The sequence below is a fragment of the Diadema setosum genome, chromosome 15 (genome assembly GCF_964275005.1).
Source record: "Diadema setosum chromosome 15, eeDiaSeto1, whole genome shotgun sequence".
In the NCBI taxonomy this organism is placed as follows: Eukaryota; Metazoa; Echinodermata; class Echinoidea; order Diadematoida; family Diadematidae; genus Diadema; species Diadema setosum.
This window is the reverse complement of record NC_092699.1, coordinates 23,671,986-23,686,624: the sequence shown is the minus strand read 5'-3', so window position 1 is coordinate 23,686,624 and position 14,639 is coordinate 23,671,986. Positions and strand designations below refer to the sequence as shown.

Here is a 14,639-nt window from a genome sequence, read left to right as displayed (position 1 = left end):
TTTGTTATTTTGAATGTTCCTTATTCTAAAGGTTTGATAGCCTGAAATGGAATATGGCTGAGACTTACAAGCCTTCAGAGTAACAAACCATATTTTGTGGTTTGAATAACAAAACAAGGACCAGTGAACTGTTACCTTGGAGATTATGAATACAGTAGTAGCTGTATTTACGGTGTATAATGGACCAGGGTAAGGAAAAAAATATAATAAAACATGTCCATAGACATGATGTTCATGGCCAGATTACTCTTGTATATTTAAGTTATAATTGTCCTACAGCTCTCTAGAAACTCAAACTGTGGTGCTTTACAGTGTACATACATATACCAGGGAGGTGAGTCACCTCCCTGCATTATATACATACTCACATCATGGACTGAACATTTCTTCCCATGAAAAAGAACAAAACGGGGCTCTGCAATATGTTTTCTGCCAATCTCTACGTGGAGGGTTTTGGATGTTACACGTAACTTCTTGAACACTGGTTCAGTAAAAGGTTGATTATCCCATTATCAGTGCTAATACTGCAGAATAAATGACTCACACAGAATAAGTGACAGGGGCAAAATGTCCAAAGGACTCTTCAATATCTTTGAAAAGCACAACGTGCTATTATTGTAGCTAGCACACTTGGATGCATGTGATGCAGCCGAGATTATTACTACCCATGCACTTGTTGCAGCTCTGAAACACTGCTTGCTTCGTGTGTCCCTTGTTTTCTAAGAGTGATGACCTCAGCCTGATGAAATGTGTTTAAAAAATCACTGCCTTGTTTTGTTCACACTTTTCCTCATTGTTGACAGCGAGCTGCTCATCCTTTGCAGTGTATACCGTCTCTTGACATCAAGTTTGGCCTGTCTGCCCTCAGCTGCCATTCCCCTTGATTCACAGAAGTTATACCTATACATGATACAAGAAATATTGAAGACATAAGAAATGGGAAATAAAAATGGAAACATTGCACTCACAAAGTCAATTTGTGGACATCCAAAAGGCGTTTTGTGTAAAGGTATGATGGTACCAACATTTTAATTTGAAAATGAGGGAAATTTCAAACAATCAGTAATATACTGAAGAATTTGTATTACATGCAACTTCATGCGCCAAAATAATACAATGTACCTGAATCATGAAGGCCTGAATACTACTGTCAGGATATGTAGAGCATTTTCAGTTTTCAGGGGGCTTGATAAAGAGATTTGAATGTCTTAACTCTTTATTAAACATAATATAAGCCATTGCTGTACAAAACATTCCTTTCATTATGGGTAACTTTGTGTTATGTAAATTTCAATGCATCATTTTTGCTTATAATTTTGTATGAACTGCTGCGAAGTCTTCTTTACTCATTACTATGCCATGCTGTACATTTTCTTGTTCAGTAGGATGAAGTCATTGTACAAGTATCCTCAAATGAGACATCACATCAGAATTTATCCTAAAACAATAATGACAGATTCCAACAAATCAATATATTCACATTTCAAGCTGAGAGGTTCTACACATTTCATTCTCTCTCTTAACTGGAAATTATCGTACAATGTACAATGTTCACTTACTGTCTGTGTGCACTGGCTGGAATTCTCATGCTGGTGTGAGTCTCGGTCTTGAAGAAACATGGTTTTTCTCCTCTTTTTCTTCCTTTCCCTGCTGATAGAACAGATAAAATTGTCTCATTGTGCAGAAGTACAAAAGAGCAATGAGAATTTGCAAAATTACAACCAAACAGTGTAGGAACAAAATGGACATTGATGTTTAGAAGCAGGCACTTTTTTCTTGATATTACAATAATGTTGGAACACTCTTTGAACTGCTTTCATATCCTCCCCTCTGTAACAAATTAACCCTCTATACAGTCATTCACCTTGCATATTAAAGTCAAATAATCACCAACGTCTGCAGTCTTTTCACATCCTCTTCTCTTTATATTCTATTGATTTTAATCTTCATAAGCCAAAATTTCTTGAAGCAGAATCTATTTCTTTGGTCCAAATCAAATCGACTTAGGCACGGTTGACTGTTGACTGCCCATCAATCCATCACTCCCACTCATATTCATATGCAGACATGTACAATATTTTTAGTGCTGTACCGTATATATTATACAATGTACATTGCAAATCACACATCCATTAGGCTCTCATGTGTCCTGCCTATTGCAAGCACTCTCAACTATGTTTCCTCATCTCCCAAATCCGGAGGTCACTGTGACCCGGTGCTTGGGTAGGCCTATGGGGTTACATACAACTACACTATAGGGTGGCACACACCTTGTATTAGAGTATGGTACTATGCAAATTCTGGTATCTAATTGGTAAGTGTCCATAAATACCATTTGTTTAAATGCATTCTAACAAGGCCTATTTGTTCTTTCCACAAACAAAAAGAGCATAAAGAATTGTACTCATAGTTATGACTCCATCAAGTAAATCACTTGAATTCCAGGCCTGGGTAGCTTTCATAAGTGTACCCCTTCAACCACTGGCACTTGTTTTCAACAAAAGCACTGACACATGTAAATATTTCTGCTTGGATATCCTACAGTCAGTTTGCTCATCTTATCCGTACGCTTCTTGTCTGAAATGTCAGCCTTGGTGACTATAGACCTATATTTACACATTGTATTACAAAACTTAAAGTTTTACTGGCACTGTTTGATACACTACACTACAGTACTATCATTGCAACTCTGATTACTTGTAGGTACTTGCTATAGAAATGGTTCAATTTCTCCCCCCCCCTTCCCCCCAAACAGTAGCCCAACCAGATGCGGTGCGAAGTACAGCGACTGGGACCCTGGGATGCACTTGGCCCTTGTTCGTTTTAAATCCTAGCTTTTTATTGATCCAGCTAGTCAACACTAAATTGCAAGATTTCAATTGATCCGTCCAAATTCCAGAACAGAACAACCTAAAAAAGCAAGGTCTATTCCACCCAGAGGTTCTCCAACCTCTTTGATTCCACCTCCCTGCTCAAAGAAGGTTTTAGACTAACCCCGGGGCGCTGTAGGCTCACACCAATATCAATAACGACACGTCTGTGTAGGGGTCACTGATACAGTTGATACGGTTGATTAGTTCTAACCGTTGGACTAACGTTAAAATAGTGAAATCGTGGAGCACGTACCCTTGGGCCAACTCTTAACTTTCTTTTAAGACCTGCAAAAGTAGAACTTCTACTAGGCCTAGAACCTCTAGGCCCTACCTAGATGTAAACCCCTAGCTAGGTCTAGAAACTAGCCCAAATTACAAATAGGCCTATAGACTATTTTATATACTAATATAGGCCTAACACAGGCCTAGACCACAGAGTCTAATCGAGTGATTAGGCCTATCAAAAATAAATTTACACATCAATTAAAAAATTCAGCAAGCTTTCGCGTCACATGGACAGTATCACTGCAAAATAACTAGCCCACATGTACAGGAGGGGAATGAGGCCAAGGGGGTAGGCCTAGGGCTATGTAAAATCTAGATGGTTCTGCTAGACTAGAGTATAGACTAGACTGTAGGCTACGTAGGGTGCCTACATTGTGTAAGGCGTAGCGTAAGCCTAGCACCTATTCATCGCCATAGCACTCACCAGCAATGGCAGCATAGATAGGTCTCTAGGGCCTACCGATATCTTCTTATCCTGCTTGAAAATAGCGGATTTGGATAATGAATCGATAATGAATAGCGTCTAGAGTACTTTCAGAAAGTCTAGTTGACATTGACTTTTTTTTTTAAGCTAGCCTATAGACATAAGAGCCCTGCCTCTGGCAGCAGAAAAAAAAAAAGAAAAGAAAAGAAAAGGAGCTTGCCAATGCAAGAAAAAATGCTAACACAAAAAGCTATGTGTGGGACTATGATTGATGTACTGTGTGCCCAATGAGTGGTCGAGACGGCCACAACTCTGTCAGTTATAGGAAACACATTTTCCCATTTTTCAAGAAAATTCTTATAAGAAGTAAGTCTAAGGAACTAGCTCTTTTAAATACAAGACACAATGAGTAAATAATGGGATCAAAATCGACAATTTTTGTAACTTACTCTGTTTCGAATCCCCAACGATCGCACAGCAAACCTCTACCACAGGAGAGACACAACACATTGAGGTATATGGAGTATCTCTCATGCATGCAAAATGCATTGAAAAATGGACAAATTGGCTAGGCTTGTCTTGCCAGTCGCTTTTATAAATACAAAATACAGCAATAGAGCTTGCAATTAATTGCATCTTGCAATTAATTGCAAGCTCCTTTCTTGCAACAGCAACTTGCAATTGATTGCAAGTTGCAATAGATCTATCTATTGCAAAGTTGCAATAGATATTTGCAATTAATCGCAACTCGACTTTCTTGCAACACCCCCTAAAACGTGTAACTGCTAGGCCCTAGGCCTAATCTAATCATTTTTTTATCTTAACTTGTTAGCGTTAGAAATATGCCTAACGTTGGGCCTAGCCCAACAGTTGAGTAGGAGGTTCTACTTCTACTCTAGAAACTAGTTAACAATGTTAGAATTGATGATATATAGAACTTACAGAACTCAGTCAGACGTGACAGAAGCTGTGTCTCTGTGAACTGCTGTTGTCTCGTCACATGTGATAATCCAGTTATAAAAATCCAACCTTAACTTAGATCCGTGAAAAATTGACGAACCAAAGAATTGGTAGAAAACAAAACTAGTTTCTAATCCATATAAACGTTGGAGCTAACGTTAGAGTAGGAGCCCTAACGTTAAGTTAGATGAAAACAAATTCGTCCAGCAGCCGGTCGTAACTTGTACCCACACTAGGCCGGGCCGGCCGGCCCAGGGCTAGGCTAGCTAGGCAGGCCCTGCCCTGTGCTCAGTTTCGTTCAATCGGTGATCGCATCCGCATCATCAGTAGATGCTTGACCTTGACCCAGGCCCACAATGCACCAGCCAACTTTCCAGACATCCGGTCACACCTGCATTTAGGTGGAGAATCGGATTCAATCCGATTATGCGCTTTCTGTAGAAACAACCCGGTTCCGCGTTAGCGCACTGTTTGATTACGCGCTTGCAAATGCTAGGTCTATCGGATTCTCTGTAGAAACACGCTGAAATTTATATTCTTTGACAAATTTGCGTACAAATTTGTTAGCAAGCGCGCGCGGCTTACCTTGGTGCCGTGTGTATTTTCTGCGTCAAATTTGTACGCAAATTTGTCAAAGAATATAAAGCAACAACAACGACAAAAGTACACATCCCTGAACGAGTGGATAAAGGCGGCTCGCTCCACTCGCCGGCCAACAGGTTTGTGGGGTAAACGCGCTATACTGGGGCACGCAGAGCGAGTCGCCTTGTTTAAAGGCTAGAGGGCCAGCGGCAGCCAGTGCTTTTACCACCCGGCGCCAGCCGGCCAGCTAGCTATCTCTTGCGCTGGCAGCGATCGACGCATCTGGCTTTGTGACAACTAGAGTCTACATTTTTTTTTTCGCAAGCTAATTAAAAATAAATAAAAAAATAAACAACTTATACCGACTATGAGCGAATGGGTATAGATGACATACGGCTGTAGCCAAAACTTGAATTTCAAGGTAAATATTCGGTACGATCCGTGAATGTTTGTAGACTCTATTTCTTTGGCGATGACTTGGGTACTCGCGTGTAAGCCCCGTATATTCACATTTTGTGTAAGAGAATAAAAACCGCTGGGGAGAATTATTGCTAGGCGCAGGCAGACGTCTTGCTAATAAGCGTAGGCTGTTGATAAGTTAACTGATATAATTAAATACAAAATACAGTTAAACTCGCCTAAGTCGACATCGCATATGTCGAATAATCGCGCAAGTCGATAATTTTAAAAAGTCCCGATTTTTCCCCATTGACTTACGTGTATTAATTCACTCATAAGTCGAATTTTTTAAGTCGAATACTCGCTTAAGTCGATGAAATTCCAAGAACACTTTCACGGAAAAACCATTGAATTCACTGTGCCTAAGTCGAATAAGATTTTATTGTGTAATAAATCACTGTCAAAATCACGAGACGCCAGTTTTCGTTTACATACAGTATATACCAAAAGAAACTGCGTAAATAAACAGTAACGTTTCATTAACGCAAGCGGTTTCACCTGAATCGCTGGTAACGCAAACTAACGATCGGGAAAATCAACGTTTGTAGCAACGATAAGTAACGATCCCTAGTGCAAATTAACGATGTTTCGTTAACATTAACGATAGGTAACGCAAGAACTCACGCGAGATTTTGGTTTTGTAACGAGATCTGGTGAAAGGACGACGTAGCACCTGCCGAGTGTAGCGATCTATGCCTTATAATAGCGGAGTCTTTTCGCGAATCGAATCACGACTTCGCGAATGGTATATAATTTGCGACCGGGGTCACCAAAAACGCACGCCGGGCCACCAAAAAAGCCGAATGTTTGCCTTCAGTTTTGGAAATGAAGCGGTAACAATCAGCTCCATAAGATGCTGAATAAATGTCAGATGTTTGCTCTTTTAACTTTGGAAATGAATAACGGTAATATTCGATTCCGTATAATACTAAAATAAATGTCGGATGTTTGCTTATACTTTTGGAAATGAATAATGGTGAGATTCAGTTCCGTACGGTGCTGAAATTAATGTCAGAGATTTGATTTTGCGTTCGGAAATGAATAAGGATTAAAAAAAAAAAAAAGTATCCGGAGGATGCTGAAATAAATGTCGAATGTTTGCTTTGACGTTCGGATATGAATAACAATAATAATCAACTTCGTACGACGATGAGATAAATGTCGGGTGTTTGCTTTTACTTTCGAAAGTAAATAGCAATAACATTCGGCTCCAGAAGATGCTAAAATAAATGTCAGATGATTGTTTTTACGTTCGGAAGTGAATAGCAGTAATATTCTTCTCCATACGATGCTAAATAACTGTCGAATGTTTGCTTCTAAATTTCGAAATGAATAACAGTAACATTTAGCTGCGTTTGATGGTAAAGTTTATGTTTGATATTTGCTTTAACGTTCGGAAATGAATAACAATAGTATTCAACTCCGTCCGGTGATAAAATTAATGTCTTATGTTTGCTTTTATGTTCGAAAGTAAAATAGCAATAACATTCAGCTCCGGAAGATTCTAAAATATATGTAGAATGATCTCTTTGACGTTCTGAAATGAATAACAATAATATTCAACTCCGTACGATGATGAAATAAATGCCGAATGTTCGCTTTTACGTTCGAAAGTAAATAGCATGTAACATTCGACTCCTGAAGATGCCAAAATAAATGTCAGATGATTCATTTCACTTTCGGAAGTGGACAGCAGTAACATTCGGCTCCTTACGATCATAAAATAAATGTCGGGTGTTTGCTTTTGAATTTGGAGATCGAATAACGTTAATATTCTGCTCCGTACGATGCTAAAATAAGTAACAGATTGTTTCTTTTACATTTGGAAATGATTAACGGTATCAATCGGCTCATTTAGATGATGAAATAAAAAGCGGATGTTTGCTTTCACGTTTGGAAATGAATAAGGATGATATTCAGCTCCGTAAGATCCTAGAATGAATGTCGGTTGCTTGTTTTTACATTTGAAAATGATTAACGGCAACATTCGGCTCCGGAAGGTGTTAAAATACTTGTAAATGGTGGATGATTGCTTTTACAATCAGAAATAAATAACGGTAACTTTCGGACCGAACGTAGGACCGATTTAGTTTTGCTTGTTTTTTGTTGTTGTTGTTGTTGTTTTTTGTTCGGGCCACCAAAAAATAAAAATCAATCATTTTGGGGCCACCAAAATAAAAGTAAGTGTGGAGCCCTGGCCTGCATCAATGTGGATAAAGTGTCTTGCTGAAGGGCAAATATCGGGCACACCGCTCCAGCTCTCGGCTCCAGAGTAGACAACATACATGTACATTATACATATGTACGTGTAGTGTAACTTTAAGTTGATTTTTTTCGACTTACGTACAAGTCGAAACTCGGCTAAGTCGATGTGTTTTGCTCAGTCCCGAGAAGATCGACTTATGCGAGTTTAACTGTATGATTAAGAATCTTGAGCTAGATAATTACGGTGCAATAAATTGCAAGCTATCAGTTAACTTAACCTTTTTAGGGCACGCTTTTGCCTTTACTCGGGAGTGTCGGGCCAGCAGGGTAGAATCTGTCTAACGTTTTTATAGATCTTGTCTAGAAATCTAGGCAAGAGTCCAGACTAGATGTAGACCTATTGACTTCTAGAACCCTACATCCTATATCATGTTCGGTTGTTGATAACTTCAGGCAAGCCTAACTAAGTAAACCAAACGGAATATAAATCTAGGCGTTTCTAGGCCGTATTCTTATGCCTAAACTTAAGTTACGACTATATCGCCTGATGTCTACAACCAAAACTTCTACTGTTTTAGGTCTAAGTAACCTTGCATAACATCACGCTAACGCCTAATACATTGTATTATAATCTACAAAAGTGATTTTTAAATCAAACTTTCTTAGTATGATTATGAAACGGATGTTTGCCACCATCCATGGTTTAATATTTATAAGTATCACTTTATCAAAAGTCAAATTCAGAGTTCCAGGTCAAAATTGAATAGGCCTATTAAGTGGTCAATACAGTGCTGAACATCGAAGAAGTAAAAACAAGAATTTAACACATCGTCGGTCGCATTACGAACCGGCGAATGTTCGAATTTGGGTCAATTTTTCAAAATTCACTTTTTTCCATTTTTTGAATGTCGATACCAAACTCTATCTATCCCCAAAATATCAAATCGCAAAATTCACGAAAACATGTATTTTTGGTAGTGACGAATTTTCAAAATGTCCAAATGCTGCAATTTGTGACATTACGAACCGGCAAATGTTCGTATTCGCCGGTTCGTAAAATCCCTGTTCAGACGGAACACACGTGAGGTATGTGGGGCGAATCGAGGAGCTTGCGAGGCCGCGAGCGAGGGCTCGTCATCACCATCAGTCCCATGCACTCGGAATTGTGCTGGTATGTAACTACTAGGTGCATTTTGTTGCTCATTTGTTATTTAATCTTCTGTTTAAAAACAAAAGTAATGATAATCTGGGCAGGTTCATGTGTAATCATAAAATATTACATCAGAGAAGTAGAATTGCTCGACATTATCATGTAAAAGTAGCTTTCCTGTGTATTTCATTTCCTTGTAGATCCTACACAGTCGTACACCTAGCCACCATTTTTGTCGAAGGGGGTCCTTGATTATTCTTGGTCAGAGATAAAGCAATTCTCCCATACAACCCGGATGCATTGTTTTTTAAACTAAAGCATAGTAGAATCTATAAACTGAAAAAAAATATCGTGTAGCAATTGCAAATACCCAGGTAGAACTGAAAATAGGCCCAAAGTAATAAATGATTATCATTGCTTTCAAAGATTCATGTTGTTGCATTAAAAAAAAAAATAGTATTTAGGCCCTAAAGTAAGAATGAAATTGCATGATGAGACTGTTTAGCGTCAGTGTTAAGTCAGTTATAGTTACATATAGCTTCCTTAAGCATGCAAGAATAGCTGCTCTGGCCTAGTAGTCTATACTAAAATCCTGCATAAACAGTAAATTTATAGGCTAGTTCGAGGTTGTATTCACCGGTATGTTACTTATTTTGATTACCGGGACAGATATCAATGAACTTTCAGAAAAATTAAACGAAGTTGATTACCGGTACCGGTACTCACAGTTTTTTTTAACACTCATGTACCGGTACAAGTATAAGCCTATATCCAGGGATTTTTATTCTATATAAGTTACCGCGGTATCCTATTTGTGCCCTGATAATACTGACATGATTTTCCTTATTTATATCTTGGGGATAATTCTAGGAGCAGCAGGCCACTACAAGCAGGAGCCGAGTCCCCACAAACAAAGGCAGCACCGCTATCATTACAACTGTAGCAGCTAGCATCCCAAGAACATCAGCAGCACCTCTCGGCGCAGGAGCAGCATTAGCGGAGCCTGTAAAGTGCAACTGTAGCAGCTGCTGAACTTCTCCATACAATTGCAGTCGCGAAGCCTCTATGTACTACAGTAGGCCTACCGACAGTACTATTGCAACAGAGTGTCTACGTATGCTACCGTAAAACTCTACATTTGTAGCAGCATGATCCTAACTTTCAACTGTAGCAGCTGAGCCTTTCAGACTGTAGCAGCAGAGCCTCTACGTACAACCGCAGAGAGTAGTGGTGATGAGGATGTTTTTCCTTCTGCCTATAATGGTAAGTTTGATTCGTAACAAGTGATTATGGTACCGGTACTTGTGGACCATAAAGTGTACCGGGAACCAGGTATTCACAAACATTTCTCAGTTTACGGTGAATGGAATAGGTCATTTATTACTTTCAGTGGAATAGATGATTGAACAATACCATGTCATTTGACAGAAATCACTGTTTTGATATCTGGAATGTAATGTAGTCATACCTTTTCTGTAATGTCGATCTTATCTAACTCTACTGTCAAGTATCTTATGCAGATATTAACCTGGTGAGGACAGGCTCATGTTGATATTACAAGCTCTTCCCTAGGCACCTGCTTGAGCATACTTGGGGGAAGTTTCTAATGGCCTTACTGTAATTATTTCATACATGTATATCAATGTTGACTGCTACTCAATGTATTAAAAGAGAAAAAAGCAAGCACTAATACTTCTGTGTATAAGATTGTTAGGTTTTTATGTGAAAGACATCACATTTCTAATCAAAGAATGTGTAGCAGTTATCATTATTTACCTTTGCCAACCCCAAGGTGTAAAAGCTCGACCAATAGCACCTGAATTACTATGCCCTTCAGAGATCAGCAGACTTTGATGACAATTTTTTTTTTTTTTTGCATTTCAAATAGGTATGCTGGCTGTAGCTATTTTCATTTTGTCTCACAAAATGTCGTAGGTGATTGCCTGTAAAGAATTTCCTTATGTTACTTTGTTTTTTCTTCTGAAATTGTGCTTTAGCTCTAAGAAATACTCTTCTTCACATTTTTCAAACCTGCAGGTACTTGTAATGTTTTATCACATAGTGTATGACACAACTGTCAAATTTCTCACTGAAATTGTCCATACAATTTTTTGTGTTTTTGAACCACCGTAGGCATAGATGTTCTTGTAAAGTGGAAGAGGGATGGTTCTATGAATCCTGTCAGCTCAAGTGACCTCTATCATGCTCAACGGACCAAACCGAAACAAGGTTCCTGCGTACATATGAGAAGTGAAAATGGCTGGTGGAAAGGGAAGATGCTTCAAGTCTTCAACATGCCCATGGATGGACGTAGGCTGTCAGTTGACGAGGGCATTCCTCTTTCTGCCTGAGGTAATTTGAATACATAGTTACTGATTTGTTCTACATCAATAAGTTTATCAAGATATATTATGTCTTTTTTCATTTTAAAATGATGTAGAGATTTTTATGCATAGTACCATGTAGGTACAATGTACTTTCATTGCATTACCATTTCAATATAAATGTTCAATTCTGTGTAATGAACAAAACAAATGTCGTAATTGCAGTTTGTAATGACTGTAGGATGCTGAAGACTGTTAGCTTTCCACTTCCTTTCTTTAAAAGTCTGATACTGATTATTACTTACAATTTATTATGTCAACGTCTCTTCTCAGTCCCAAAACAAAATCAATTACTGATAATTTGCTTTATGTGCATGTAATACACTGTAGATTCTAGTGTCCATGATAGATGTTTGCAAGTATATCTAGTATAAATCTTGTTGATTCTACCCTCAGGATGGTCACATAATTTTTTTCATTGATGCATTGTTTACAACTTCCCCAGCAGTATCGTTACTTGCGACAGCAGTAGCAGAGCCTCAACGTCGATTTGTGACAGCTGAATCCCCAGAAACATCAGCAGCACCGCTTGAAGCAGCAGCAGCAGCAGCAGCAGCGGAGCCTGTACATACAGCCCTAGCAGCTGAGCCTCTAAGTACGACAACAGTGGTAGAGCCTCTACTTACAACTGTAGCAACTGAGCCTCTACTTACCACTGTAGCAGCAGAGTCTCTACTTGCAACTTTAGCATCTGCACTTCCAGGAACATTAGCAACACTGCTAGAAGCAGCAGCAGCAACAGAAGTAGAGCCTCTGCAAACAACTGTGGTGTCCGCATTCTAAGAAACAACGCAGCAATGTTACCTTTGAAACTGAAGGTAATTCAACTGGAGTTGAGAAGTTCAGGGCATTGTACAGCTGCTGTTTGTATTTCTTGCATTATCTGTCTGTGTGGTGCAAATTCCTAAAAAAGCAATTATGAGCCAAAACTTAATTTTCCAATAACAAATGTAAAATAATTTAAACATGTGATAAATACTTTGATTATCTTTTTTTTTCTTTTATCCTTCACTCTTGTAAGAAAAAGTTTGTGGCAGGCAACCTGGAAAATTTAAAGAAAATAGTTTGTCTTCTGCAAAGAATAGTTAAAAAAAAAACAGTAAATGAAGTAACAATTATTCAACCAGACTTGGCAGTTTCATCAAATCATGTATTTGTTTTCCTTGCATTAGGTGTACCTGATTTCAATTTGAAAGCAGACTAAGTCCTCCACTCTTATTTCAGATTACAAAGAATACTGAACCTTGCTGGATGATGGAAAACTGTTAAATCTCAAGAAAGCAATGTCCCTGTCAGACATTGAAGAACCGATTTTGATGGTAACCGGACACAGGAAAGCAATAGAAAACTGTTTGTGAAGTGTAATGGAAGTACAGCATATTCGTATTATGCTGTATGTATTCTATACTGCCCTCTATCTAGTCTTGTTGGTATACATCTGGTTGTATTTACATTATTATATGTAGTGCACTAACTGTGGACCAACTTTCCTAAAATAAAGACCATTTAGGCAAACTATTGTACATGTTTCTTGTAAGGAAAGGAAAGGGAATTATTGGTGAATTTCTTGCTCATAGTGCCTTGTACAAATATAGACTTGATGCATGATCAAGTTTGTAATACTTTCTGGTAATTATTTTATCTTCAGTGTTACATATTTGCTACATGCTTTCAATAATTTCAACACAGTTTCACACAAATCGACCAATTTTTATCACTTCGGGAGGACCTTATTCAAATATAAAAGAAACAATAGAAATAAAGTGTAGTGTTCCAGTATGTATTCCATTTATTGTCTCTTCATTGCAAATTTGGAAACTACTGCCATTGAGGCTTTTGAGGGAGTGAAAGATAGATGTCAGTGCAAAGCCAGAAGATTTTCATGTGGAAGAATATGTAGGTACTGACATCAGTTCTATTCCTGATAGATATTCAGTTGTCATGAAAAAATTCATGGAATCTAAAACAGAATTGTCAAAAAAAAGCTGAACAGTGGGGAAGCCTACAAAAAGTCAGAAATATTTGTAGATGGTAGAACATATTTTAACCATCAAAGATGTGATTTAACACGTAACCATATCAATCTTTTGGCTATGATTGCCTCAGTGAAAATGGCAGAATGTCTATCAGACAATATTATCATGCCTTGAAAATTCTGGTCCTAGAAAGAGAATGGCTAGCCAGACATGTTATTAACATGTTGTCATGTTGTCCCCCATCCTAAGGACAGCAAAAAGAGACAAATGACGTACACTACTCTCCTCCCAGCAGTCCAGTAGTTGGCAGACTGTTAAAGTTTGTAGACTCGTGTTTATAAACACATTGGGTATCACTTTCATTCATTCAACCCTGGGCAAAATTACCTTGTGAAGTGTGAGGAGAATGGTACACTTGATCATGTTATTGCACTATTTGTGACTAACACGCGTACTACTGTAATACATTAAAGTCAAGGAAATGCAGAACTTCTCACCAATTTACAGGTCAGATTACCTCGTGAAGTGTTGGGAGAATTTTGTATTTTGTACATGTTATTGCACCACTTTTATAGTGGTCAGAACACAATTCTGAAATGCAACAAATGCCTAACTTCTCATTCCAAGTGAGATTCCATAGTGAAGTATCATGGAGAATGTCACATTTATTTTGTATCAATTGTAATTTAATGTATTGTAATAATAGTGTGCAATGTAATTATTGTGAGCTGTCGAAAATGCAACAAAAAAAAAATCACTCTCTGAATTTACAGGTTATATCTGGAAGTTTGAGGAGAATGCTTTGTTTTGTAGTTACTGTATGTAATTATGAACACACATGTGGAATGGTGCATTTTGAATTAATAAAATGCAGAATTCTTCACAAACTTGGGGACTGGTGAATAGAAAAAAAAAAGAACAAAAGAAAAAAAAAAGAGGAGTGAGAGAGACACAGATACCTAGAATTGGGAGAACAAGGTGATTATGACTGCTTTGTAAGAGGGTATGTGTGTGTGTGTGTTTGTTCGAGTGTGTGTACTGGTATGTGCATGTATAGTGTGTGTTTGTGTATGTTTGTGTTTGCATGGGTGTAATTATATTCTCTCAATAATGAATTTACACTTTTTTATAGACAGTGACTACCAGGCACACTTTTAGTACTCATCCAGTAGTCAATAAAAACCCATTGCACAGTTTGATAACATTATGGCATCAACAATTAATGTGTCAGAAAGTAGGTTGTGTGTGTGGGTTCGAGTGTGTTTACTGGTATATGTGCGTGTATGTGTGTTTGTGTATGTTTGTGTTTGTATGGGTGTAATTATATTCTCTCAATACTGA

The 14,639-nt window shown here is 38.1% G+C and overlaps 1 protein-coding gene and 2 long non-coding RNA genes across 4 annotated transcripts in view; 2 read left to right on the top strand and 1 right to left on the bottom strand.

Annotated features, from left to right (window-relative positions):
• LOC140239263 (decapping and exoribonuclease protein-like) overlaps window positions 1-14,639 on the top strand; it is an 84,361-nt gene that overhangs the window by 19,788 nt on the left and 49,934 nt on the right. The gene's annotated exons all lie outside the window — the stretch shown is intronic.
• Window positions 422-4,067, bottom strand: LOC140239266 (uncharacterized). Its single transcript, XR_011901961.1, has 3 exons — window positions 4,032-4,067; window positions 1,560-1,650; window positions 422-900 (listed from the first exon to the last, which is right to left on the bottom strand). It is a non-coding gene; the product is annotated as an uncharacterized lncRNA (long non-coding RNA).
• LOC140239264 (uncharacterized) lies at window positions 9,112-14,608 on the top strand. Of its 2 annotated transcripts, none has more exons than XR_011901959.1 (4): window positions 9,112-10,201; window positions 11,072-11,290; window positions 11,771-12,140; window positions 12,495-14,608. It is a non-coding gene; the product is annotated as an uncharacterized lncRNA (long non-coding RNA). The 2 variants fall into 2 exon arrangements; XR_011901960.1 differs by having other exon boundaries at window positions 11,768-12,140.